Source organism: Malaclemys terrapin, chromosome 9 (assembly GCF_027887155.1).
Source record: "Malaclemys terrapin pileata isolate rMalTer1 chromosome 9, rMalTer1.hap1, whole genome shotgun sequence".
Taxonomy (NCBI): Eukaryota; Metazoa; Chordata; order Testudines; family Emydidae; genus Malaclemys; species Malaclemys terrapin.
The window spans coordinates 13,359,378-13,368,559 of NC_071513.1; the positions used below are offsets into that span (position 1 = coordinate 13,359,378).

At 54.7% G+C, this 9,182-nt stretch overlaps 1 long non-coding RNA gene across 2 annotated transcripts; it reads right to left on the minus strand.

The window, feature by feature from the left end:
• Positions 1 to 3,226: 3,226 nt before the first annotated feature.
• Positions 3,227 to 6,601, minus strand: LOC128843565 (uncharacterized). 2 transcript variants are annotated; one of them, XR_008446295.1, is made up of 4 exons: positions 6,470 to 6,601; positions 5,865 to 6,316; positions 5,317 to 5,460; positions 3,227 to 3,560 (listed from the first exon to the last, which is right to left on the minus strand). It is a non-coding gene; the product is annotated as an uncharacterized LOC128843565 (long non-coding RNA). The 2 variants fall into 2 exon arrangements; XR_008446294.1 differs by having other exon boundaries at positions 5,317 to 6,316.
• Between the last annotated feature and the right edge of the window lie 2,581 nt (positions 6,602 to 9,182).

Here is a 9,182-nt window from a genome sequence, read left to right on the forward strand (position 1 = left end):
ACTCCTGTTTGATGGTCTCCTGTCTGGTATTTCCCAGGTTTTGGTTCTTTAGATTAAGGGTGAACCACTCAATAAGACTCATAGACGTTAAGGTCAGAAGGTCATCTAGTCTGACCTCCTGTACATTGAAGGCCACAGAACCTCACCACCCACTGCTGTAATAGACCCCGAACCTCTGGCTGAGTTACTGAAGTCCTCCAGTCGTGGTTTAAGGACTTCAAGTTACAGAGAATCCACCATTGACACTAGTTTAAACCTGCAAGTGACCTGTGCCGCGTGCTGCAGAGGAAGGCGACCCCTCCCCTCAGGTCTCTGCCAATCTGACCTGGGGGAAATTCCTTCCTAGTCCCAAATATGGTGATCAGTTAGACCCTGAGCTTGTGGGGGAGACCCAGCAGCCAGACACTTGAGAAAGAATTCTCTGTAGTAACTCAGAGCCCTCCCCATCTAGTGTCCCATCACCGCCTGTTGGAGATTTTTTGCTGCTAGCAGTTACAGATCGGCTACATGCCATGGTGGGCAGTCTCGTCATCCCATCCCCTCCATAAACTTATCAAGCTTGGTCTTGAAGCCAGTTAGGTTTTTTGCCCTCACTGCTCCTCTTAGAAGGCTGTTCTAGAACAAACTAACTTCTGCCTGAGTCTGCAGTGGGCCTCACACAACAGCTATCAGAGGGGGGGCGAGCTGGCCTCAGTCCACCTCAATGTGGTGCTAACTCTGAAACCTACTAATGGCAAGCCACTTCTCAACACCCCACATCTTCACTTTGGATCTCAGGCTGGGAGGCAGGAAGGCAGTGATCAGACAATGAAAAGTTACACAGCCAGCTGTGAATGCTGTTGGGTTTTCTCAGAGTGCATCACGGCCGTGACACCCTCCACTCTGCATTGGGTTTGTTTCCTGTCTGACGCGGGTGGAAATCGAAAGAAACATGGGAATGGCTCTTTCTGGGAAAGAAAAGATTTAGCAGATTTTATCTGCTGTCTAGGCATGCAGCCAGCATGAATCCACTCAAAATGCACTGAGTTGCAGCTGATGGTGGGGGGGACGGGGGACAGATGCGTAACAGCTGCAGAGTCGCACTGAAGTTCTCAGTGGGGACCTTGCTGTCACCAAAGGCTGTTCCAGGGGAGCATCTCCTTTGGGCTTTTACTGCCATTGGCCATGGTACACTGACACTCTGGAACCCTGTATCCCTCAGTAGCACACAGTATTCACCACTGTGATATGATTATGAGATGTTTTGTATTAGGCATGCCTTGTGAGGTGGTATGTAAAATGTCTGGATCTGTTGAACATTAATAACCTGTTGGATTGGATGTGCTGTCATTGTATGGGAAGTTATGCTCTCTGTGCGTTTCTGAAATATGTTGTGAGGTTGAGAGACGCCCACAGCCAGCTTTACAGTAGAAACAAAGGAGGGCCAGAAAGGTGTTGATGGCCCATCAGGGAGAATCCACTCTCTGAGAGACTCCTTGGAGAGGGCACTTAGTCAGTGGGGTACTGCCTGACCAATGGGCTTGCCTGACCCCCATGACACAGCAATGATCTTTCTAGCAACTGAAAGAGAGTATAAAAGAGGGACAGAGCCATCATAGAATATCAGGGTTGGAAGAGACCGCAGGAGGTCATTTAGTCCAACCCCCTGCTCAAAGCAGGACCAATCCCCAACTAAATCATCCCAGCCAGGGCTTTGTCAGGCCTGACCTTAAGGATGGAGATTTCACCACCGCCCTAGGGAACCCATTCCAGTGCTTCACCACCCTCCTAGTGAAATAGTGTTTGCTAATATCCGAGCCTGGACTCTGGGACTGCATTAGTCGCCAACAGGGGAGTGTGGCAGGAGAGGACACAGAACATGTCTACAAATAACTTTTTCTGGACTGCTGAGGTGGGGGGAGAGGCCAGATTCCATCTGGCGCTGTAGGACTCTGAGGATGCTCTGGGATCGGGAGCGAAGTCTCTGGAGCCTCGGGAGGTGCAGGTTTGGAGACATGTGGCTCCTACCTAGTCCAAAGTAACCTGCCGTGCTCCCCCACCAGAGCCATGTTAACAGGCAACACTGCCTCTGTCTTTCCTGGGCCACATGTATCGTGTCCTTTTTCTGGTGGCTAGCCCAGAAAAGGAGGACAAGCGCTCACTACTGCTACCACCTGAGGGATTTGCAATAGCCCCAGAATCTGGGACTTCAAGCCCCTAGAGTGACCTCTTACCTTTATAGAGAACCCCGCCCACCATCATACACAGCTATTTTAAAGTTTCGCCTGATAGTAAAGAGACCCCTTTTCAGCCCTTCACCACACAAGAGAAAGCCGGCAGCATTTGTCATTAACTATTTATTTCTCCTCTCCTGGCTCCCAAACTGCTTCTCCTCCCTCCTGCTGCCAGCCACCTTCGAGTTCTCCCTCTTCTCTCCCCGGCTCTGCTCACTCGATTGCAGCAGCTCAGCGGATGGTCCAGCTTTACTCTTTCACTTCCATTCTTCACTTCTTTGGGTGGCTGCATTTGCCATTGAGCAGGCTGATGGAAATACCTGAGTGCTCTGCCTAGGCCAGGGGTCTCCAACACACGGCCTGCAGGGCTATTTCTCTAGGTAAGCGGCTCCAGGCCACAGGCCAATGCCATCCTGCACCCCAACCCCCTGCCATGAGCCCCCTGCCTGCACCCCAACCCTCTGCCACACCTCGCACTCCCTCCTGCCCCCTGCACCCCAACCCCCTGCCTAGAGCCCCCTACTGCACCCCAATCCTCTGCCACACCTGGCACTGCCCCCTGCACCCCAACCCCCTACCTCACCCCTCCAACTCCCTGCCCTGAGCCCCCTGCCTGCAACCCAACCCTCTGCCACACCTCACACTCCCTCCTGCCCCCCAACTCCCTGCCTAGAGCCCCCTACTGCACCCCAACCCCCTACCTCACTCCTCCAACTCCCTGCCCTGAGGCCCCTGCCTGCACCTCAACCCCCTGCTGCACCCCAACTCCCTGCCCTCAACCTCCTGCCACATCCTACATCCTTCCTGCACCCCAACTTCCTATCCTGAGCCCCCTTCTGCATCCCCCACCCCCTGCCCTGAGCCCTGTCTGAACCCCAACCCTCTGCCACACACCACAATCCCTCCTGCACCCTGTACGCCAACCCCCTGCCCAGAGCCCCCGACTGCACCCCGACCCCCTACCTCACCTCTCCCTCTCCCTGCCCTGAGCCCCCTGCACCTCAACTCCCGCCCTGAGCCCCTGCCACACTCCTCCTGCCCCCTCTGGGGGCAGGACTGGGGGCACCGAGGGGGGGGTGTCAGTGATGCGGCCCTCGGGCCAATGAACTAGTCCTCAGCCGGCCCTCGTGGTCATTTGAGTTTGAGACCCCTGATCTAGGCTCACAGGCCCAGCAGCTAAAGCCAAGCGCTGCTGAAAGCAGGGGGGAGATTAGCCTGGATTGGCAGGAGTTGAGGCTTGGCCCATAGGGACCCCAGGCACTGCTGCTGCTGCCACCTTCATGGTGAATCCTCCAATGCCTCGCCAAAGGGCTCTTCCACATTCTGCAAACTGGCCTCACTGGCTGACTGTTTGAACAGAACAGAGTTAGAACAGAAACCCTTTGTTAGAGCCGGAGAGTCTCTTGCCACGGCTCGCTGAGGGTCACAGTCAAACACCTGCGAGTCTCTAGGAGGCTCTCAAGCAGTTCCCTGCTCAGGCACTTGGCACCCACTAGCAATGGTCTCTGACAGCGGCATTGCCAAGGGGAGCTCAGCAGTTGGTCCCTTCTATGGCTTCCTGAGTGGGAGGGAGGTTGGTCTTGTCATTTAAGGCCTAGTGTCAGAGTCAGGGCTCCTGGGTTCTCGGACTTTGGAAGTGGGTGGTGTGACGTTGTGCAGTCTATATGGTTTTATAAAAACTTGATAATAAGTCAATATAATGTAACTGAGATAGTTTTAGAGAAAATACGGTAATAAGTGAATGTAACGTAACTGGGATATGCTTCATGCAAAAGGTCTCTTGTAAGGTATCATTACAAAGCTTATAATCTACTGAGTATGATCATCTGATTTGTATAAATGTACCACTCTTGTATCTAAAACTAGAAATATAAAATGTAACTCTGAGGGCCTATTGTAATTGTGTAAAGTGTGGACCATTAATGATAGTTTGGAATCTTGATGACTCCCATTGTCTGCAGATGGCTGTATTTACCTGTGAGTCTTCCTGTATGTGTGTGTGCTGGCAAGTGAGTAATGAAGTCTTGCAGTGACATGTGATCATGTCACCTGAACTGGAATCCATCTTTAACCTGGTGCTTTTCCAGGGAGGGGGGATGGAAACCCACAGGGACAAAGGGTTCCCGCCTTATGCAAAAGATATATAAAGGGGTGGAAGAGAACAAAGAGAGGGAGGAGCCATGATGAAAGAATCCCCTAGCTACCACCTGAGCTGCAACAAGAGCTGTACCAGGGGAAAGAATTGTGCCCAGGCCTGGAAGGTGTCCAGTCTGAGAAAAAACTTACTGAAGCATCTCTGAGGGTGAGATTAGCTGTATTCAGTTTGATTAGGCATAGATTTGCGCATTTTATTTTATTTTGCTTGGTGACTTACTTTGTTCTGTCTGTTACTACTTTGAACTTAAATCCTACTGTCTGTATTTAATAAAATCACTTTCTATTTAGTAATTCACTCAGAGTATGTATTAATACCTGGGGGAGCAAACAACTGTGCATCTCTCTCTATCAGTGCTATAGAGGGCGAACAATTTATGAGTTTGCCCTGCATAAGCTTTATGCAGGGTAAAACGGATTTATTTGGGTTTAGACCCCATTGGGAGTTGGGCATCTGAGTGCTAAAGACAAGCGCACTTCTGTAAGCTGTTTTCAGGTAAACTTGCAGCTTTGGGACAGGAGATTCAGACCCTGGATCTGTGTCTGGAGCCAGACGGGAGTGTCTGGCTCAGCAATACAGGGTGCTGGAGTCCTGAGCTGGCAGGGAAAACAGAAGCAGGGGTAGTCTTTGCACATCTGGTGGCAGCTCCCAAGGGGGTTTCTGTGATCCAACCATCACAGGTGGAGTCTAGCGGTTGGAGCTGGACTGGTATCAATCCCACGCTTCCTTCCTGCCTCTGTCAGGGACGTCGGGTGTGACCTTGCAGCCAGTTGCTTTCTATCCCTATGCCCCAGCAAACAGGGATAATACTGACCCACCTCAGAGGGGCTGGCAGGGGTCACCAGCATGACTCAAGTTGGAACCAGTTGTGCTCTTGGTAGTGAAGGGCCCAGATTCAGTCCCCATGGATGCCCAGGGTGTCTGTATTGTGGCCCTGGTTTGACTCACCTAGCATTACAGGCTGTTTAGCCCGGTCCTGGCCAGGCGTGGTGCAGCTGCTCCTGGCCCTCTCATCACACACAAGAACATGGCCCACCAAGGACAATCCATCAGCTCCCATCTGGTGTTCAGCTCCAGGATGGATGGGGAGCCCTAGCCGGACCATAGAAAGACAGGGGGGTGTTCTTTGGTGGAAACTGCTGGAGCTTCAGCCTCTGCTCCCACCTACACCCCCACGCTAAGGGCTTCAAAAGTAGTGCCTGACCCCAGGTAAACAAAGTAGCCGAGCTGAGGCCAGAGTGGGACTGATCCTAAGAAAAGAGCAGATTTCTCCTCTGCTCTAGGGAGATTCCCCTAGGAAAAGCAGCTGGGGTGGGGCGATACAAGCACTACCCCTCAGCCCTTGAATAGCGGGCAACTGGGACTTTGGGAGCCAAGGGACTGGTGTATCTTGCTGGAGATCAGAAAGGGGCAATGGAGAAGTTGTACCAAAGTCAATGTCACGGCTGGGTCAAGGGCAGCCAGACCTACTGGTCAGAGCCAGAGTCCACACTCACATGACAGGAGTGGAGAGTCAGCCAGGTCAGGATACTGGAAGATCAGCAGCAAAAGACAAACTTGCTATCACCACCACAACTCAGATGCCAGGAAATCAAGCCAGGGGAGCGGCAGCAGAACCAGGCAGCGCACGGTCCAGAACCGGGAGCAGGCCTGGTGTTCAGTCAGCTTCGTGTTCCTGCTGCTGTCTTACGCAGGGCCAGGGGGCCAGTGAGCTTTCCTGGGACTCCTCCAATAGGACCTCAGGAGTGGAGCCTCAAACTGGGGCTGAACTTCATGGGTCCGAGGTAAGCAATTTTCAGCAGACTTCCAGGTGGAGGGTTGGAGTGTGGCTGCTCCCATGAACCCTGCAGACCCGGGTTGGAGACCCCTGGGGCGTGACAGTGAGTGATCTCTCCCCGCTCAAACCTCCTGCAGCAGGAAACAGTCTCCAGGATCCTGGACACCGCCTCTGAGAATAAAATGAGGATATCATGATGAGAAATAGGGCTCTGTACCAGGGCTGGGATCCAGGGACAGGGAAAGCTCCCAGACAGGCTATGCATCGGGGATGCCATTTCTCCCCCAAGAGATCCACACGCCCCAAGAAGTAAATGGCTCTTACCTCAATGAGGGACTGGGGTCTTCCATCTAAGCCTCTTTGAGAGCCGGCATTGCTGGGATGAGGTGACCTGTCCCCACTGCTCCCTGACGTGGCTCAGCTACAGGAAGCGCCCGTCTGGGAGGCTGTGCCAGATCCCAGGGCCTGAAAGACAGCTGGAAGGAGGCTCCTATTCCTGTCACACCAAGAGACCCCATAGAAGGGCCAAGGGGAGAATAAAGAGCAGAAGGTGAAGCTAGCCCTGAGCCTCTGTCCCACCCCCACCTCCTCAAAAGTGGAGCTTTCCAAGCTCCAGTGGGGCTGTGGCCCTGACAAAAGGGCTTTTCTGCACCATATGGGGCAGGGAGAGCTCTGCCTGGGCGCAGCGGGAATGAGCGGGGGTAGACTAAGGAAAGGGGGGAGGGGAGTGGTGCAAGGGAAAGAGGTCCTGCCCCATATGAAGGAATTTGGGGGGCAGAGGGAAGAACCCTGCTCCACAGAGAGGGGAGAGAGTTTCTGTGAGTGCCAGGGGGCTCCATTTCCCCTTCTCGCTCTCCCAATCAGAGGGAAGCCACTCCAGCTGGCCCCATCTGGTCCTGACGAGAGTCTGCAGGATAGCAGTGGGCCCACAATAGGGCTGGGCGGTTTTGACAGGGTTGGGACTCACCAGCATGGCGCCTCCCGCTGATCGCTCCGGGAATTAGCTCAGTCCATGGGGAACGCCCTCTGCTGGCAGCATCCTATCCGTCTCTTGTCCTCCGTTGGGATCTGGAGCCGCATTGCTCACCCCTGGACACTGCCTCCAGCAGTGCCCACTAGTCCATCCTCGCCACATTCCAGGGGCGGGGGTTAGCAACAGTCCTTGCACCTGCCTCGGTGGCCAACCGCAACCCCCAAAGTCTAGCCCCTTGTCTCAAGGGCCGGTTACAATTTGTCTCGGCCATCGGATGGCCAGATGCAGTACTGCACAGCCCGAGATGCTGGTCTCCTGCTCTGGAGACAGACTTCCCCTATGAAATTCTGGGACAGACTACCTGCTGCTCTCCTGGGCAGCCATTATATAGGGCCTAGTCTAGCCCTGATTGACTGGCTCTAATCTCGGCCCTGATTGGCTCTCAGTAGGCCCTTCCCTGATTGGAAGATGGCTTGCACAGCCATTCTGGCCTACTCTAGTTCCCTCTCACATGGGGGTGGGGCAGCCGTCCCACCACAAACCCTCCCCCTTAAAAAATGCTCACGGGGGAGGGGAGGAAAGGGGTCCCTATCACCCCAGCTTCCTTCGTAGTGGGGCCTGCAGGGCATCCCTTTCCTCTCGCAGGCCCTCCAAAGTCTGGAGCCAGCTGCTTCCCAGCTGTAGGGTCTGGGTTCCCACTGTTGAACACCCTGGTCCTACGTGGGTTCCTACTTCTGTTTGGGTTCCCACATGGGCCCTCCTGGCTCCTATGTGGGTTCCCTCATTTCGGTGGGGCCTCTCTGCCCCAGCCCCTTTCTCTCTAGGGGCCTCCGTCTTCACCACCTCTTCTCTGTGGCTGGTCTCTGACCGAGCCCTTGTCTCAGACACTCCCCCTTTCTGCCTCAGGGGGCAGTGCCTCTTTAGATGTCCCCGTTGGTGGCAGTGGAAGCACTTTCTGGGTCTTCCCCCTGTCACATCCCTACTCCTGCTTGTTTGGGCCCTAGCCCTTTCTTCTGGGCTGGCCCGGGCCTTGGGAGTCCTGTAGGGGCACTCTCTCTTCAGGTGCCCTGGCTCCCCACAGACCCAACAAGCTGGGGGCCCCCCTGTTACTCTCACAGGGGGTGCCTTTTCTGGGTGGGGCCTCTCTGCCCCCTCCCAGGAGGGACACTCCCTCCTTTAGTGTCCCTGTCACCTACAGGCGAAGCAGTTCAGCGTTCCTGGCCTCTCGCTCTCGGTGCCCGATCTCGTGTTTAGTCTGGGTGCCGACCTCCACAGCAGCCAGAACAACTCCCTCTGCTGTTCGGCAAGCTGAGCCACCCAGGCCCTCCAATAGAAGTCTCTTTTCTCCACCATTTTGGTCTCTCCATGTGGCACAATCTGCCTAGTCCGTTTGACTGTGTCTTTCTTCAGGCCACTTCCTTCCAGCAGTGCCCCCTAATCCATCCTCATATCCTTCTGGCAGGGAAGGGGGAAGCAGGTTAGCAACAGTCCTTGCACCTGCCTCAGTGGCCAACCAAAACCCCCAAAGTCTAGCCCCTTGTCTCAAGGGCTGGTTGCAGTTTGACTCAGCCACCACATGGCCAGGTGCAGTACAAGAGGGAACGGGGGGACCCAGGCCCACCAACTATCCTGGGTCCAAACCCAGGTATCCTCTAGTGGCAGTCTCCCTGCTCTCCCCTTGTCCAACTGTCCCTGGGCCACTTCTTCTCTGGGCCCTCTAGGACCTTTCTATCAGGGCCCACAGTCTGGCAGGTCTTGGGCCGGAGCTGTAGTATGCTCCCTTGAGCCTGCCCAGCACTGCTCTTTCAGAGATGTTGGGCTCCTGCTCTGAAGACAGACCTTCTCCCATCAAGGTCTGGGGGATACTGCCTGCTGCTTGCCTGGGCAGCCTTTATATAGGGCCTAGCCTAGCCCTGATTGGCTGGCTCTAATCTCGGCCCTGATTGGCTCTCAGTTGGCCCTTCTCTGATTGGCTATCAGCCTCTGCAGCCGCTCTGGCCTACTCTAGCGCCCTCTTGCATGGGGGTGGAGCAGCCGCCCCACCTCAGCGATCAGCTGTCGCAA